The sequence below is a fragment of the Aphis gossypii genome, chromosome 1 (genome assembly GCF_020184175.1).
Source record: "Aphis gossypii isolate Hap1 chromosome 1, ASM2018417v2, whole genome shotgun sequence".
In the NCBI taxonomy this organism is placed as follows: domain Eukaryota; kingdom Metazoa; phylum Arthropoda; class Insecta; order Hemiptera; family Aphididae; genus Aphis; species Aphis gossypii.
In genome coordinates this window covers 38,256,407-38,277,326 of record NC_065530.1, presented here as the reverse complement: position 1 = coordinate 38,277,326, position 20,920 = coordinate 38,256,407, and the positions used below count along the sequence as shown (strand labels likewise).

The 20,920-nt window shown below is 23.0% G+C and overlaps 1 protein-coding gene across 4 annotated transcripts in view; it reads left to right on the top strand.

Annotated features, from left to right (window-relative positions):
- Positions 1-20,920, top strand: part of LOC114119148 (FERM and PDZ domain-containing protein 4) — a 94,193-nt gene that overhangs the window by 14,219 nt on the left and 59,054 nt on the right. The window contains exon 1 of one of the 4 annotated variants that reach the window (XR_007603402.1): positions 12,935-13,349. The exons of 2 other annotated variants lie outside the window; for them this stretch is intronic. The gene's annotated coding sequence lies outside the window, so the exon portion shown is untranslated. Of the gene's footprint in view, positions 1-12,934; positions 13,350-20,920 lie in introns of those variants that run through there. One more of the 4 variants, XR_007603404.1, reaches the window with a different exon arrangement.

Here is a 20,920-nt window from a genome sequence, read left to right as displayed (position 1 = left end):
ATTTTATCATAATTTTCAATAAAATGTTGTCATTATTTATAAAGGTAGTACGTATAGAAGATTTACTAAATTATACTAAGACTAACATTTAGAGGACAGGATCATTAATCTTACGTAATTTCATTAGCTCTACCAGTTAAGTTAGCCATGTCTCAATATATTTTATTTTCTCTTTTAATTTTAATCAGTAAATGATTTAAGTTCATTTTATAAGATTTTTGAAATATTTCAATCTAAAAACTATTTAATTTTCAGGACAAATATTTAAAGTACTTAAAAAAATCTTTAGTTTTTGAAGAAATACATTTTTATTTTATTTTTTTTTGAACACCATTAAAATAGATTGTTATTATGATATATATTATATAAGTTTTAATTGATTAAATAAATATTATTATCTTTATTTTATAAGATTTTGGAGATTACATGTTTTCTAGACCTAAAATTTAACTATAAAATAAAATATTTCATAATAGTATAGGTATATAAAAATATGGCAGATACTTAGAATATTATATATTTATAGTATATCTGGTAATTATAATTCACTTAAAAAAATTGAATAATACGATCGTTAATCATTCTGAATTATATAAATAAAATAAATATTTTAATATGAAGTAGGTATATTATTAAATTACAAGAATTAAGAGTCTATCAAATATACTTAATTACTTTTATGTTTCATCTGACACTAATTGAAAACATATTACTATATTAGGTAATTTCTTTTTTACTTTTGTATTATAGAATTTATATTTAAGGTTAAAAAATTCAACACAAAGTTTTCTTTAGTTTTTCCTTCAAATAGCTTTAGAGAAAATTCGAGCTTGATTATAGGAAAAAATGTTATGAGCGTCTGAATTTTAAATTTTTACGAAATCGCGTAACGTTAACGATTTATCCTAAAACGATTTTAAATATTTGTTATTATTCAAAAAGTGTAAATCGTAGATATAGGTACTTGAAACTTTCACCAGTTATTAAGATTTGTATTTTCTTAACATAATTTAATTTTCAAAATATTTCGTTTATTTAAAGGCTATTTTTAGTCATTTGAAATATTCGTTTTTTGTTAAATTTTTTTTTAAATGTCGATAAAATTTTTTTGGTTGTCAAAATACTTAAAAATTTAATATAAAGTTATTCATAAGTTAGTCTTATAGTAATTCAAAAATTATAAGAATACATAGGCATAATTTTTTTTTTTTATTAGCCTTTGAAATTTAAATATTGACAAAATGGAGTGATTGAATTTATTGTATTGATGTAGGTTTACTACTTTTATTATATATAATAATAATATAGGTAGTAATTTATATTTTAAATCGTTACCATGAGAATAAACAAAATAATATTTAAATACTTATAAAATTAGACAATCACTATTGTAGCTTGTACTGGCTCGGTCAAAAGATGTGTTGATAAATAAGTTCTCCAAAAGCTAAACCCTCTGAAGCCAACTGCGGTAGAAAGGGAAAGTGTTGCAGGATAGTTAGATTAGAAATAGATACATATATTTTTTCACAGCATATTTCTTTAGTTCGTTTTTTAAAAACATATAATGATTATTTTATCTATTTTCAACAAGTTAACTGAACATTCGTGGTTCGATTCCAGTATGATGACAATTATTTATTTTTATTTTTTACAGTCCTTGGTAAATTAACATTATATTTTTCTATAACAATTGTGGTTTAATTTATTATTAAATCACAATATTATTGACGTATCGAAGTTTTCCTATTGGGAAGCTTCTTTATTTAATGAATACATGTCTTTATTTTCTTTTTTTCATCCCATTCACTTATTGTTTTTTATTATAACAGGTTATATTTTTTAAATTATGATGAACGGTTAATAATAATAAATATGGAGTATACAATTTAATTTTACATTTATTGTATATTCATTTGAGGAATCATTGTTTTGTTAGTAATTTTATTATTTATTTCAAGGCCATTTATTTTGTTAAATTTACCGTTGTTTTTATGTTAAATGGGATAAATATGTACGCATGAAAAAAAAAAATACAAAAATGATAAAAATATCATAAACAATAAGTTGTGTAATATACTCGTACTTGAAAATTATTTTGGCCGTTAATAATTGGTATACTCATGGTTTAAACAAATAATAATGATATATAAGACTCATAAGAGCATACATTATTGAATGAATGTTGAATCAAAAATACATTAAGTTAGGATTTATTTTAGTTTGTGTGATTACTTATTGTATAAATCACATGTAAGTATTTTAAGATTATAATTTCTATAAGTAATATTACAATATATGAACTTACGAAAGTCATAAAAGTTTCTAAAACATTATCTTTATTATTAAGAATAATTTTAAATTGTCTTTAGATACTTTATTATTAAAATGTATTTACATAATATGTAGTGTTATATAGATATAAATTCATATTTATCATTAAAATTTAAAACAAACAATATCGTCTTAAGGTTATATTTATTTTAGTTTTATAATTTTATACTTCAAAAAATATATTATACATAACAAATCATAGTAGGATATTAAACAATTTTTATTGGAAATCAATTTTTATTGCAACTATACCACAGGACCTAAGGTAAGTCATAATTTTCCCGGGAAATGTCTTTTCTACCGTTGGCCTCTCATCAACCCCTTCTTTTCTCAGACATCATTTAAAACGGTTTGACTTTATTAAACTGGTCTACTTTGAAATTGTGCATAAATTATGATACCTTAACCCTCAAATATTATTAAATATTATGAAAAAACTTGGTCATGTTATTCTAATATTTAATAATCCAATAATAATATTACGTCTATATTCCATTGGTCTCGGTGAGTTCAGCTTCGTCAGGCGTTAAATCAGCAGACAGTTTTATCTTTATCTATTATAAGTTGTTTTAAATTATTCTATATTTAAATAAATTTAACTTATAAGACTTGTAGTTTTCTTGATAGTTTATTAAACAAATAGTATTTCAGTGTAAATATCTTCAAGACTATTATTTTTAATAATATTAAAATATTTGATAAAGCTATTTATAGATTTCCTATAAACACTGCATTCTTGAACGCAACTTAACTAATAGTTTTTGTTGAAATTAAAAAAATATTAATCGTAGGGACTTGAAACTTTTTACCATTATTCCATTATTTATGTACCTATAAGTAAACATTATAAAATAATAAATAGCATTGTTATTTGTGTGGTAGTTAATTTTTAAGAAATACTCCTTATAATAATATATTAAATGCGTGTAAACAATAATTAAACAAATGATATTGAATTATAAATAATAAAATAAATGCTGTACAATATAATATAGAAAAATATATGTATATCATAAATTCATAACTCATAAAGTCATGATAATAATAAATAAGGAAGGGCATTATAATTCAAACAATAAAATAATCTGCTAAAATAATTATCTATTTATTAATTATTGTGGTGTAAACTTAATTATGTCTCTAAATTATATAATAATTTACAAATCTTAATGATCGAGTGTTTTGATTTTATTATTATTTTTGATTATTGATATAGAACTAATTTAATTGTTTTTATTTTTTGTGTTAGTAATAATTTGTATGTAATAGTTAAATACAGTTTAAAGAAAAAACTAGTTTTATTATGCACCTACGCATATAATTGATAAATGCTTCTACCAATACTTTTAATGTAAAAATTGTTAAAATATAAACTGGATTATATATACACTACGTAAGAAATTAAATTATTCATGTTTTATCACCAAAATATGGGTAAAAAAATATGTGAATAAAAAATTTATGTTTATGTTAAATTTTCATTAATATGAATAATATAATGCGCTATGGAAAGTCGCTTGCGTAAAGACTATTGTATATTTGTATGATGAATAATATATCCTTATTCCTAGTTCTAAACTAGTAATCAATAATCATGTTCCAATTGAAGTATTCGTTAGTAAATCTGGTTACACTTTTACTCTTATTTTGTAAAAGGATACAGAAACTATCTTAACCCCAATACGCTTGTAGCGGATATAATACTAGGTATAACCTTGAATTGAGATCTAGACGCCTTGGGATTGTTTTGTTCTATTTCTAACCTAAATATAATAAAATATGAATTCATTAATCATTATGCAATATTTTTTAATCTATATTTAATAAAATATGAGTTCATTATGTAATATTTTGTCCATTTATATGAATTTTTTATGCAATATTGAATTAGTAACAGATTATCGAGAAAATTAATTTAAACAAATTTTAAATTCTATAATATTATAACAATATAGAATTTATTGTATTTAAATTTGATGAAAAAATTAAACATAAATTAAACTTTTAATTATATTTTTAAATTTTGAGTAAAGTGATGGTTTTACTATAGTTTTTTTTTGTGTCTCTCATCACTCACATTTTGGAGAAGTGGAAATGCTTTAATCTTCAACATTGAGTATGGACGTATGGTTTTTGTTAGTAAATTAAATTTAGTTGGTACTTTGTCAAAAGTTGAAAATACTATTTTTTTCAAAATAATATTTAATATTTTGTTGATGAGTAATCGTTGAGTTATTCATAAAGAAAAAACTTTAGGGAACATTTTCACCAAATATTATTAATATAAGCATTTTGTAGAAGTAATATAATTTAAAAAATATTTTGGTTCTTTTTAAGTTGTTTATAAACATTAAAAAAAATTTTTTCTCTTGATAAAAATATTTTTTCTCAGTCAAAAAGCTTAAGTATTTAATATTGGTACCTTTTAAGTTTTTCTTAAAGAAATTAAAAATATTGAGAATCTAAGTAAGTACACATTTTTTATAGTTATTTGAAGTTAAAATTCCGATGAAATTGGGTAGGTATTTGTTATTTAAACACAATGTAATGCTTTTTGTTGTAATTCAAAAAATATCCATCATAGGTAGTGATTTAAAACTTTTCACCATATTTATTATTATTTTTTACTGATAAAGAAATTTTCAAAACATTTTTACTAATTTTAATATATTTTTTTTTATACTGTGTATTGAACTTCATTGATTCATTTGAAGTTCATAGCCATATTTTAAAATCTTAAATGAAATAGAATTCTAGAATTTTTCTTATATCTTCTTCAACTAACTTCCTTGATCACCAGTTGTATTGAAAAAACCGTTGTGATTTTTCCATTCCCTTCTGTGACTGTTACGTATAGAATTATTTGTTCAGGTTGGAGTATAGGTAGTTTTATCAATTTTGTAGTGTTCGAAAGTAGCTTTTCAATGATAATCTTGATTTTTTTTTCATTATTTATAATTTTTTAACTGTTGAAAATTTTTATTTCTATTTTTATAATTTACAACTTTATGAGTTTTTATTTGTGTAGGGTTAAATTAAATGAGAATTTTATACATAATATTTCATCATATTTTGAAGCGTGAAAGTGCTTTTTTACATGGCAAGCTTATGATAACACTATAAAAGAAACAACATTATTATTTCTATTTAAAACTTGATATTGAATTAAATTGTTTAAATTTACTTCAACAGTAGTTGGAAAATTCAGTCATTTTTGTTAGAAATGGATATTTTTTTTAGTGAATAAAAATAAAAATTAAATTAAATTGCAATCCTGGTGAAAACTGGATAATAAATACTAGTTATAATAATAACAATAAATTAAAAAATATCCATAGAAAATTGAAATATAAGTGTGTCAGTCGTCACTCAGCGTCGTTTTTCGTATGAAAATATTCGTAGTTAATTTAAAATTTGATTTATTCATTAGTCATTACATTAATTTATTCATTACTCAATGACTCAATGTCAAAATAAAATCGGAACAGTGTATACTACAGAGTGACTTCTTCAGTTTTTCTTTTTTAACTTATGAAGTTATGACCCAAACTTGTAAGCTAAAATTGCTTATCATTCATGTTTCTTAATTTACAGTATACTTAAGTTTTTATTGAAATTTTCCAACCTCTAACCTCGTATAGTTCTTATTACATTATTCAATAAGCCTATTCTTTATTATTACCAGTTACTTATTATTATCCATGCAATTTTTCATCTTACTTAGTTCAAACTCTACTCCAACGAATTTTCTTTCTCATAGTATAAACTATACGTTTTTATTCTATAATTTTCTTTCTATTAAAACATCTGTATAATATTTAATATTTATAATATGTTAAAGATGTAAGTGATTTTTTTTATAGTTTATTGTTTTTAGTATAGTTTTAAATTTATTTCAAAATGTTTTAAAGATACATACATATTTAAATTCTAAATGAAGTTATTTAGTTATTGTAAAAAGTGTGTTGAAATCATTAAATTATACAATATTTTCGTAAAATTTGTAATTTTGGGCGTTGCACGTTGGGCCGAAATAATTTTGAGGGATGAACATTTAAAAGAAGGATTAATTTATATAGAATTATTTTTGTATTGCATATGTATGTCTTATATACTTAATACTTTGTGTGACCTACTTTAATAATTATCGTTAGACTTTTACCTTTACAAATTCTGCGTTTAAATTAAAAATAAAATGTTGAAATTGGTATGTAGTCAGGTTGACAATTAGTTTTGGGCTGACCGTCCGATATCTGTCAATTGCCGCGTGGCCGGATAAGACCTGAGCGTTCAATTGCGAACTCCGGAGAATAATAATGCGACGATGAAACGCGATCTGCATTCCTAACAAGGTGACATTCCGTGCGTCCTAATACGGAACCTAATGGTAGACAAGGATACGACGGGCTCCACTTACACGACACATATAAACATTTATGTTTGTCTTGTAACTTCCTTTCCACCAGATTCTAATTCGGTCCATAATCAGATATTATTATGGGCAAATTAAAGAGAAATCTCGTATATTTTGAACTTTGAAATGAAAAAAGTCATTTCTATTTAATTTTATAACATAATAGATATTAATGAAAAACATTACATGCTACTTTTGTTAATATAATTACCTTAAAGCAAATCAAAAGTTGTACAAAAATCTCAGTTGCAAGAAATTTCAAATAATACTTCATAGTACTATAGTTAATAACCAAAAATAAAAATAAATATACTTACTTTAAATTTAGTTTTGGTTCTAAGTCTAAAAAATTTTCATCTTAAACATAAATATTTTCTTTTAAAATTATAATATATCGCATAATTTAAATTTTTGATAACAAGCAATAATTTTGTATAATTGTTTTATTAAAATTCCTGATTTCTTTAAAAACATAATTATTGTTATTAATCTTATTAATACTATTTACAAATTTGGTCTTATTATCTTTTAAATATTTTTTTAGATAGTTATTAACCACTTAATCCACTCTGAATCTAAAATTCTAAATTGGTATATTTTATTGAAATTATCAGTTTGATAATGCACTGAAAATAAACTTAATTATTTTTTTTCTCATTAAAATTTAATTTATTTATAATATTTTGATTTTTTTGGGGTAATTGTTGTTTTGTTAGTTTAAAATACTAAGTTGAAATCAGTAAAATATTATAGAATGATACAATATAATACCTTTAATTATATTTGTTTCTATACTTACGATATCATGACCTACATTTTATGATTCTTTACTAATTTAAATATTATGCTTCCATTTTGGATTGACAGATAACGGGTACTAAATATTAGTTTATTTAGTCAGTGTTCATTATTAATGTATGAATATTTTCATTTTTTATTTTGTACTTTTTCATATAAAAATATTTTTCACAAAAGTAAATTGAATATTTTAAGTTTTAAGCAAATGTTAGTTCAATGCGAGTACTGAAAATTACTAATAATACTGATAGGTACACGTATTTAAATTTTCAAATGCAACTAAATAAAATCTTTAAAATTAAACTTACCTTAGCTGTAACGGTGTATTTTTGTTGTCATTTTACTTTCAACCGATAATGAAATTGGAATAAAAAAAAACCTTTTCTAAATTGATGTTATGTTAATAATGTACTACACAATTGAAACTCACACAAAGCTTCTCCTATTATAACTATTTATATGTATGCATAATATATTACATATTTTAATCCCAATGTATGAAATGTATATTAAATCTTTTATGGCATTGTCAATTTTACACACACTATTTAACAAAATCTTAAATTGGACATTGTAACTATATAGTATGTATGAAAAAAAAAATATAAGTTATAATAAATTTTAATAATGATAATAGAAAACAAAGTCTAACATCTTACGAATAGTTTGAAAAAAAATTGGTATAGTAAAAGTATTTAATAATGTATTATGGAACTTTATTTTACTAAACAGTAAGAATGTTGTTTGCTTAGCTGAACCAAAAAACTATTTTAAGTTCAAATCAAGCCATGTAAAGAGAAAATATTTTGTTTAAATGTGTTAAAAAAAATGGATACAAATATTATGCATAAATATCGATTAATTGGCTTTGGTCGATTAAAAATGCGTTGGATATAATATTTATTGACAAATTATAAGTAAAATAAATTTCATATGTTTTTCTGTATTGCTTTAAATATTATTAACAATAGTTATTTAAAAATAGTTTTGATGGTTTTAGAATTTTGTTATAGTGTATTAATCGTTATTATAATTTTTTTGGAGACGCTATAATTAGAAATACAATCTATAAATCACGATACCGTGTTTTATTGAATTGAATTGAGAAGCATCACCGTGACGTATGAGTATGACTAAATAAAATCTACGGCAGTTCGCTATAATAATTGTTCTGACATGGATAGTCTAGTTATTTTTTTATTTTTTATTTAGTTGCTCAATAAGATTCAAGTAAAAATGTATTTTAAAGTATTAACTTTTCTAGTTGATAATTTTACACTAAACAAAAAATAAAATAAAATAATAAGTAATTAATTTATTACACTACAGTTTCAAACAACCAATGAATATTTTAAATATGTATAATTATTTCTCTAATTCCTGATTATTACTTATTAAATCATGTCCAAGTTATCCCATAAAAACAAGATTCATAACAGTTATTATTTTAGTGGGAAGTGACAGTGGTATTGTGTTTATATTCATCTGCATAATATAATACTTCATTAAAAATAAATTAGAGGATTTTTTAAAAATAATTATGACATTACATAATTAGTTCAAGTTAATTTTAGTTTTATACTTTCATAGAATAAATAAATATTACTAATAGATTTCTCATTAATATAACATTATTAATTTTATTTAATCATTATATATTTATTAAAAAGTTGAAATACCTACAAATTGATAAACTTTTCGCTAGAATAATATTAGGCTATTTTAATTTTAATGTAAAATACCTTAATATTTTTTTGTTATTTAGATGGAAATGTAAATTAAACAGATTTTGGCTCCTAGTGAGATTTTTATAATCCCATTTTTAGGCATTTAGATTACTAAACTTAGGGTATAATAATAAACTTTAACTTCTATCAACCAGTCTTTTCAAGAATAGGTACTTTTCTATACATTCAGAATTCATAATTAAATATTTGATGTAATTTTTTATAAAATACATTTTTTTTAGATCCATAAATTTGATATTGAAATAATTGTTCATTAAATAACAAGGTTAAGTTTACACTTATTTATAGATATTTAAATTAAAAAGGTATTATATCTTATATGTCGCATATTAAATTATAGTTATTAGTTAGGTTAGGTTATTTGATCATTACCTTATTCAATGAAATCTTATTAATAGTTATCAAAACCATTATAAAATATTACTTTGAAAACAGAATTTGAAATAGTAAAATGTTAAAATATTGGTCTTGGAAATTAAAATACAATTGTAAAATGAAAAATAATATTTAGTATTTTAAAAATATTTTAAGTACCAAAAAATTATTCAAATACAAATATACAATCATTCGAAAAATTAACATGAATGACTGCATTTATATATTTGCTATTTCATTTCTACATAATATTACTTATTACCAAAATTGATAATTTTAATTTTAATTTATTATTACTTAATACTATATAGTATTCACTATTTAGTTAAATTAATATATTGATTTAATCTCATTATAAGTAGAGAATTGCCTAGTCATTTATTACGGTTACTATTTTAATATAAAAAATTATTATGTATTATTTTAAAATAGGATTAAACCTTTTAAGTTCTACTGATATTTACAACACATATTAGTATTTTACTTTGTAATATTCAAAGTATTATTTTTAGAATAGCATAAATTTGTTTCGTTTTAACACTATTGTAGTTGCTAAATGCAATTTAAAAACGGTTTTTTTTCTAGAAATTGGATAGGTAATATATTATATTCAACACTAGGTGAACTTCGTTAGGCTACATAGTATTTACATGTCCTACATATTATATAATATAAAATTAAATATGTGATATAAATATTCAGTTCTTGCTAGGTAGTACAATTGTTGGTATTTAGTATAATATATAAATTAATTATATGTACATATTATTATATTTTTTGTCCTTATTATTTCTTAATTTTTTGCTTTTTACTTTTCTGAATGAAAACACACAAACATTTTTATTTTATAATCTTAAGCAGAATATTTTCTTAGCATTTAAATGTACAAAAATCTAATTTTTAACGAGTAGTTAGTTTAATTATTTTCACAGTACTCAACCCTTCTAAACTTGAAATACTTATTACGTATTAACTTGTTAAAAATTAATTTGTATACATCAGAATCCTCTGATTATTTATAATCTAAATTCTAAGTGATAAATAATATATATTCTCAACTAATCTCTCGTTACTCGTCAAACATCTATCCACAGTACTTATCTTTTTTATTTATTCCTTTTTTTTTTTTTTATTCAAGAATTAATTTGTAATTGATTTATCGCAAATTACATTACGATAGATTAAATTGCGTGTGTTCATAAAAACAATATGGCAGGTTTAGGTGTTAAAATTGTAAAATACAAATATTATTAAAATTAATTTAAGAGAAAACTGGCACTGACTACTAGTACTTATTGGTGTGTGCTCAGACTTGTTTGTATGAACGTGTGGTAGCCGGTAGGTTACTCGTTCACTCAATAGCAGCACTACTATTATACTACACGCAAATATCATAACACCGCGTAGTATTGACCTGCGTGTTTAATAATATGAGACACGAGTGCATTTTCTACGTACGACCCCCGAGGGCAATAGGAATTAACCATAACACGACCGTTGAGTGTACCAAGCACACATTGATCACAGTTTCGTAGTCGTATAGCAATGGCATAATATAATTGTGATGGGGTTACATTAGCGGTTTTGTATAGACTACCGTTTTAAATTGGAAATCGTGTAAGGCGCATAGTTAGTAATTTTGGTGGCAATATATGGTATATAGTATATGAAAAAAAAAAATATAATAATATGTATATATAGTTAGATAGATTGTGTATATTAAAATTGAAGTTAAATAATAATATAATATAATACATACCATTTTTGATAAATAAAGATTTTCGTCTGTGGTTAAATTATGGTAAAGTGGTTTAAGGTTTTATTATACCAGATGATTTTATTTCGTATGTTTATTTGAATAAATTATTTTTATTATCAAGTTTATTTAAATTAAAGTTTTGTCTTATAATATTTATATAGTAACTTTCTATATCTCGTGATTGTAATTTTATTTTTTTATATGAACTAATTGATTTAATAAATTACGTAAGTTCTCATTAAAAACGTATAAATTATTTTTATTTCTGGTGTTTATGTAATAATTTTACCCGTGAACTTTTAAGCGGTTACTAGTAAGAATAAATAATTTTAAAATCACACTATAATCTAGTTAATTTATCATGGATATTTTGTTAATAAACCAAATATTATACTATTTACATTTTTATTAAAAACCAGAGACTTATGGCTTTGAGTGATTTTATACCAATATGGCAATGTGTATTGTATTATTGTAGTGTAGGTGTATTTATTTTTGGTGATTGTTAACACGTCATCAGGTATTTTGACATCATTTCAATCGGATGTCATAAGTTCCGCTGATTAACTAAGGCAACTGTTAAGTGAATTGTACACTTATGGTGGAAGTAGCTTTGGCAAGCAATCAGATTTTATCATGTGATATTAGTTTTGGCTACTAAGAGATGTATACATTTTGTATAACAAGACTAAGTAACACTCATTATAAAAACAAAGGTTACCGCTCTCTGAACTTAAAAATCCCTATTTTTAAACTTGAAATCGATATTTGCAAACAAATTTTGGATAAATTTGGATTACACTCAGTGTTAGATTTAGTGGCCGTATTAATACTTTCATAAACACTTACATAATAAAACTTATGATTAAGTTATTTGTAGCACAATCGATATATTTAAAAAACTAAACTTGATTAAAATCAATTTATAATTTATTTTAATTTTAAATTGTTTAACCTTGATATTTTTGTAACTCATTTATTCAAATACTTGTAAAAAATTTTAATAATTGATTATTGTCATTTAAGTTTAAATAATGAGTTTATGTTGAATTATGAATATAATAGAATTATTATGTTTATAAAATCTGTTAATATATCATTATATTACAAATTATAAAATAGTACCTACAAGATTATATATTATAATGTACCTCTTTGTAGTGTTTACATTTAAATGCATACTAATTAATGCATTTTTAATACCGTGAGAACTATTTAAAAACTGTAGGTATATATTAAAATGTTAATGACATAATTCATGTCCCATAATGGTCTTTTAGTAACCTGGTCATTTGTTTTTAAATCACTCAGTTTTTATTTCATTATTGATATTTTAAATATCTGTCTATAATTAGGTACTTCGTGACCTTCGATAATTTTGACTTACAGTTTCCTTGTAGAAGGGTTTAAATCGTGTGATTTCGGTTCGTTAAGTATTGCCAGAAACCGACGGACAAAAAGAAAGGAAGCCTCGAGACAATTGAATGGCTTTCTAAAGAGAGTTTCAAGAAAGATATGTGTCCAACATTCAATGACAGTACAACGGCCTTAGCACAAGGATGTATTGAAAAAACCAGCTCGATATCGATAAGTCCATTTTAGGGATTCTGAAGAAACGCAACGAGTGTTGGACGAGTTCTTCCTTCTCTACATCACTCGGTCGCTGTGCAACGGGACTCGACACGGCTACCGTTTTCCCATCAGTTTCCCACTACTACCGGGTTTGCTAGTCGGCCATCCGTTCGCGTCGCGGTCACTTGTTCGTAAATTTCGGTGTTCGTAACGCCTAAAAAATAATTTTTTCTAATCAAAAATATTGAGTGTTTATTTTGTTATGTTTTGTGGTGATGTTCGGTGCGATTGCTTGTGTGGCTGTCAACAACCAAAGAAGTCCTTTGCTGAAAGGTAGATTTGAACCTACCAGGTATGTCGAGTTCAAAAACATATATTGATATATTATTACTATTATATTGTGTATTAAGTACCCATCAAAGGTTGTGAACAATTTATATTTATAGATTTTTTAATTATTTTCGATATTATTACGGGTACTAAGGATTAAACGATTAATGGTTTGTGATTTATATCGAAGCTAGGAAATTCATAAAAGTATATTAGTATATTTATAGAGAACTACAATTTTATATACATTATTATTTAATAACTTTTTATTTTGGTTAATAATAATAATTTTACCATCAGAGTTTATAGTATTTAAATTAGAGATACGTTTCAGTTTATTAGTTGATACTTTATATACCATTAAGTAATTTGTTGTTGTTATTATGGATGCCACTGTTAATAGAGATGATAAAAACTGTTTATCACATTTTGTATGTTCTGTATTAGTTTAATTTACAACATAGGTATCAATAATGTTCATAGTATTTGTTTAATGCTGTTATAAATAATATACGAATATCCATAAAAAATTTAATTCAAGGTCTTATTGTATTCATTTACATTTTGGCATTTAAGATACTAAGAAATAATTGGTTTTTAAATATGTTAGTTATTTAAATAGGTAATTTAAAATTAATCATTAAGATAATGATAATGTGTCATAAAAATAACACAAATATATATCAAATAAAAAGTTGGTATATTTTAAAATTTATAATATTAACGCCAACTTCATTATTTTCTAAATTAAACACTGTTATCAACATATGTTAATAAATTTCTAAAATTTTATTTTATTTAAAACTAACTTTGATGAGAATAATTTATTGAAATTATTAGTATAAGATAATTTAATATTATAGTTAGTTATAGATAATAAAATAAAAATATATTTTACTCATTTTAACATTCCAAAACGATTTAATGACTTATGATTGGCTGTAAAATAAGCAATAAATATTTATGTTACAAATAATCAACATTTTATAATACATTAAATCTATTTAATATTTAGTAAAAATGTATAAACTTAGAAACTCAAATTAAATTTACTTTAAATAAAATAAAATTTTAGATACCATTACTCAACTGGAAAAACGTAACAGGTACTTATTAAAATTGAATTAAATGTATCTGACATATTATAATCTATAAAAAAAGTATTTTTTCTTGAGTAATTATCGTCTTTGAAACCTTTCTTATATTATTATTCTTAAGTTTAGTGTTTGTAAATACTCTAAATATACAATTTGATTGAAAAACTAAAAATATACGCAGATAGGTAATCTAATTTTCATAAAAAATGAAACGCAGTGATTTATATGAACGGTTAAGAGATTATATTCCATACTAAATTCAATCTGGTCAACCGGAATAATACCATTCCACTGTATAAAACATTTCCAAAGAACTATATTGAATTTAATAGAAATTTTGAAAATTGCCGTTGTTTGTTTTACATCAATGATCATAACAACCAAATTAAATGGTTTTTTTCTGTTCGTTTTTTTGTTCGTCTAATTTTGTAGATTATCAACGGTTTTCCATATATGACGTACTAAAAATGCCGTTTGATGTATAGCAGACTCTAAATTCGTATTTTTTTAAAATTCAAATCATCCGAACAGCTAGGCATGACGGCCCAGGGGACAAATAAATAGTTACTTTTGTGCGCTATTGAAGCATCGCGACGGGTCACGGACAACGGGAAAACGATCGTTATAGAAGACACTTAAAAAAAAATCATTTCTCATACTAAAATAATTCAAAACTACCTACATAAAAGAAAGGTTGAAGAGTATACTATAGTGATTTGTTATTACATGACTGTTGAAATTTCAGTTAGAAAAAATGTTTGTTTTGGACGTAATACTTGCCAAATGCTCTGTGTAAACTGTAAATTATGTTAATTTATTTGTGTAGTATTATGGACATGGCTATAAACACAGTCCGTTTTTGAGCTGCTATTATTGATCAAATACAAACATATATAAAAAAAATGTATATTTTCAATTTTGTCTATCAATATTATTTACTTATATATACTATTGTATCGAGAAGTCTACGAAAAAAAAAATACTTTTTCAAATATAGCATTATACACAAAAATTAAAATAGAAATATGCTTACAAAGTCATAAATAACATAATTGAAAATTATTTACGTATCATTTAAATGTATTAAATTATGAACAAATTAATGTTTGTTATAAGCGAAATAACATTTTTGGGATATTATTAGAGTATAAGTTGAAATAAAATAAACAAGTTATCAAACTAAGAGATACTAAGTTTTAGTTCAAAAATTTCTATTAAGTACAGCCAAATAAAAATATAGAATAATATGTATTTTTTATTATTATTAGTACACATTTAAAATGAGTTGTATACTTGTACCTACTTTGAAAATGAATAATACAATTTTACGCATATACAAAAAATATATATATTTATATAGGTATTATTAAGTTTAGATTATTGTACACAGAGAATGATTGTTAATGGTTTCATAATGATGTTTTTTCTATTTTAATACTTTTTAGTGTATTTAAAATGCTTTAAAAGTAACTCGTGGCTTAATCTTTTAATTAAAAAGTTAATCGTGGTTATTAATTATCTTATATACAATTTAATTCAAATTACATAACTGCTACTATGAATTAAACATACCTAATTTATATTTGAAATAATACCTCCGTATAAAATTTGTTTGGGACTTTAATAATTACATTGTTATGTACAAAATAAATTTAATAAATTCAATAATACAATGCAAATATGAAATTGTCAAACATAATAATGAATGTTTATTATTCTTTTTTATTTATAAATAATTTTTATTTTTTGCATGTATAATTTGCATATATAGGTAACTACAATATTATACATAAAGTTCCATAATATGTTGTACAACTTTAAAATGATTCAAAGTACAATTATAAATATATGAAGTATATTATTTATACGAACCCAATAATAACAATTTTTATGGTTACGTTTTAAAAGATCTATGATTAAAAGTAGAGAAATATATATTTGATAATGCCAAATTTTATAGTTTATTTAAACTAATTATTATTGTTATTCGTGGTTAAACAATTATACATTTACCTAAAAATAAGTTTAGTAACTCTTCCATTAGTTCCATTAAATATTTGTACTATGTTTTAATTTTATTTAGAAGTTTTCTGATTATACTTTCCAGTTGAACGTGTAGACAACATAGCATTTGAATATTTAGAAATAGTTTTTTTTTTGTCGGATTTCCGGCATTCGAAGTCTGTACAATATAGAAGTGTATTTTTTCTGTTTTTTCAAAATTACAAGTTGTAGATAATTTCAAACTTCGGAAATTGTCAAGCGCATTGTTATATATCTCCCTCCCACAAAAAAAAAAAAAATACGAAAAATGAAATAAATAATAATGTGAATACATATATAGGTATTTGTACGTTTTCCTACGCCCCGATGGTCAGCAATCTGCAACATTACGTCCCAAAAATATCATATAATAATTTTAACGTGTGCTTCTGATCATCAGTATTTTTTTAAGCCATTATTTTTGAACATACAACGGTTGTATACTGACGGGAAGTTGTCTAAACATAGTGACAAACGACACACGGACATAAAACTGCGCACATGTATGTCGTGCATACGTGTATAGTATGTTTGCCTATATACTATGTATTATATATTAATACTATTTTACCGCTAGTTCCGGTCTGTCGGTATGTGTTGACGCTTGTACGCAGGAAAATAAAATTGATATTGTTATAATAACTGTCGAGTAAAAATATAGGAGGTTTATGAAAATGACTTCGTATAAAAATGTGTTAATAATATAGTCCATTTAAAATATCATTATATTTGCTACAGCTATTAAACAGAATTATATTTTCTAGTATATTATACTGCAGCATAGATAGTATTATATAACTTAAAATAATTGATAAACACATTTTTAAACATCTTTTAGAGTTAAATTTTTTTTTGAGTTTAAACTCTTAAATTCTTAAACTTAATATATTATACTAATAACAATAATTCCAGAATAAAAAAAACCGAATTTGCATATAATATTTACAACCAGTATAGTAAATATGGTTTTTTTTATATTTTGGCCGAAATTTAAATTTCAATAATATTTAAAAATTCAATGGTTCCAGTGCACTTATAGGTGTATTACTGTTATAATATGACCTTAATCTAATAAATATCATTCCATACACTATTTATATAGGTAATGGACAATTTTAATAGGTAATAGTTACTTAATTGAAATAAGTGTAAAGTATAACTGACTAACGGATTGAAATTTTAGTTCATGTGTAATTCAACATTATATTATATATTGGTATCGTATAATATGTAGTAGAACACAGGTGCATGATTTGATAAAATTATAAGCTTATTAGGTTTTAAAAATTGATAAGTTACAATTTTAAATGATTTAATAGTTTTTTGAACAATTAATTACAATTTTCATGCTCAGAAAAAAGATTTGATTGATTTTCAAACGATTTGTACCTATAAACTTACAGTTTCAATTGGTACTAGGTATTATGTTATACTTCTTAAAATTATAATTGTATTACTTTAAAAATATAAGCTTAAATAATTAAGAAATTTTCATATCGGATTATAAGTAATAGTTTTTAAAATTTAAACATCAAAGTTTAAGTACATTTGTTGTTTTTATTAATTAAATAACTTATTAAGTATTTATTACTAATTTACCATTAGTTTTAAAAATAAAATTATACAATTATGATTGGTTTTAATTTCCCAAGAAATATTTAATACTGTGTAATATTTTAACTACTTATAGTATTAAATTTATTTTAATAAAGAATTTTCAGTATACAAAATAAATAATCATTAAAAATGTCTTTATCAAGTAAAATTAATTAATGTCTAATAATTATTAATATATAGAGTAGGTACCTACGTATATTTATCTAAGTTATTAAATTAAATTATGTACGATTTGTAAATTAAATAATTGGTTCTTAACAGAAACATTGAAGATTATAAAATATTATAAAACTTCAATATCTCTCAGAATATTACTTTATTTTAGCAATAATAAACATTTTTGTTCTAATCTATTGATAGAGATTATTTTTTGGTAGGTTTTGTTAGCATACAATTAATAAAGTTCAAAAAGTTTCATAAACCATAATGTAGCTATATACAGAAAGTATTTAAAATCATGAAAAGTATTTGTTAGTAATTTTAAAGAAAAAAACAATAAATGACAAGAAAAAATGGTAAAGAATTATGTAACTATAAGCTTATCCAACTTAAAAATTGTAATCGATTTCTACTCCGAAAAATAAAAATATAAGAATACTATGTATAACAATAATAATATTTATTTACGGAATAATACAATTCTAATTCGCAAGTATAATGACAGTACATGTGTAACTGTGTTATACCATTAATAATAAAAAAAAAAACACACACAAAGTAGAAACATGAATAAACAATGAAATTACTAATTAATATAAAATTAATATTTAGGTAGGTACTAACTTAAAAATGAACAATTAAACTTATCTGGAATTATATTGAACAGGTACTGATAGTTATTACTTATTGATGGATTTTTTAGTCAATATTAATATATTAGTAGGATAATATAGCATAAAGTTTGTATTGATATTAGATAAATAAAATGGATATTTACTTCTAGAATTAATTGAATTTACTTTGAAGTTTGTTTATTCTAAAACCTCGTGGTAACCAATTACCTAAATTATGTAGTGATTTAAAAGGAAATTTTAAATATTTTATATAATGGATCTATTAAAATAAAAAATACCAATATATCCCAAATTCTAGACGTTTTTAAAATTTATATTTAAAAGATAAATATTTAAAAAAAATATTTTGGACACTAGATAGATTTTGGTTCTGACAAAAACTACCAAAATGCTAAGTTATATAAGAAGCATAATCAATATAGGAACGTATCAAAGAATAATAATATAATATTTTAAATGCTGAACTATCTTATATTACATTTTAAACTTTTAATAATCTCAATTGCATAAAATATATACAATGAATATTATACACCTAGGTTCTAGGTACCAACATGATTTCTGAAAGATTGTGTTAAATAAAACTTTTAGGTCTTTACTCTTTATTAATATTTGTAGGCGTTATTATTGTATTATAAATAGTATAATTGAAATAGAGAGTTTTTTTCTTTAAACAAGAATACGATATGTAGAATTATCATATTATAGTGTAACATCTATACTAAAAGACATCGTTATTGCATCATTTATATAAATTATCTAAACTAACTTTAAGTTCTAATTTAAGACTTTACTAATATTATTAATCAATAAAGAAAAAAGTAAAAGAGAAAAATTATCACCTTGGGGAACACCAGATAATACATTAATTAAATAAGATATAGAATGTTTGTGTTTTATAACTATATGGTGCACGATTGGCTAGGTTTAAAACTTACCATAACGAAAAACGTTTTTTATAATAATATTATGTATTAAAGGGCTATTAAAGTACAAATTTAAATAAAATTTTAATTTACAATATTTAGACGTGTTACTTTTTAAATTTATTATTGCTGTTAGTGTTGTTTTGTTATTGTTAATAGAATAATACACCTACGTCTTACATAGAAATCAACTAGTTTTAATTTAAATACTCAGTTTAGTTGGTTTTGAAGTAGCTTGCGAAAAAGTATATCACAGCTGTTATGGATTGTAAAGGATGTGTTATATATTTTTATCAGCTGGATAGAAAATAAAAACGAATTTTACTCTTGTTATCAGTGCATTAGTGTAAACGAAATAATCTCAACAATGGTTTTCGAGGGGGGGGGGTGGTGTAGTATACTATACTCGTATAAAAACGTGTAAGAGACAGCGGAAAAATGGTGAAAAGAAAACGTGGTAAAGCATTCGGAACAATAGTTTTTGGGTATAATAAATTATGGTAAAAAATAAATTGTCCTACAAAAGTTAAAAAATAAAAATAAAAAGAAGAACTAAAATAAGAGGCCTTTCTTTTGCTATGGACGTAATATTCTCCAGAAGGTTTTTGCTTTGTTTTGTGAGATTGTGGTTCGCCACCGCTGGTCGGCATGGCAACGTTATGTAGCACTGTCGATCATTTACCGTCGGCGTCCTTGAGTGTGATCAACTAAGTTGTACGTAAGCATAAAGGTCCCAATTGATTTACACATTTCACATTTTCTCATACATTTTTTATACTTGATGAAAAATTGTAAAAATTTGTAAAATGTTCTTAGTTAGGCAATGAACTAATAGTTTAAAAGTAATACATTTGTAATTTATGTTTCTCATTTCGATAATTTTATGTTAATCAAGAATATAAGAAGTTTTTTAAAAAATATTTTTTAAATGCCATTACGTAAAAATAGATTTAAAAAAATATTAAATTTTACTTGCATATATTTTAATGTACCTAATAATTAATAGAAATTATTTTAAACATTATTTTGGTATTATCTTTAATAAGTACCCTTGTATTAAATTGTAATTTCATAGGTATCGTTTATAGAATTTAAATTTCAGAAATTTAACCTTAA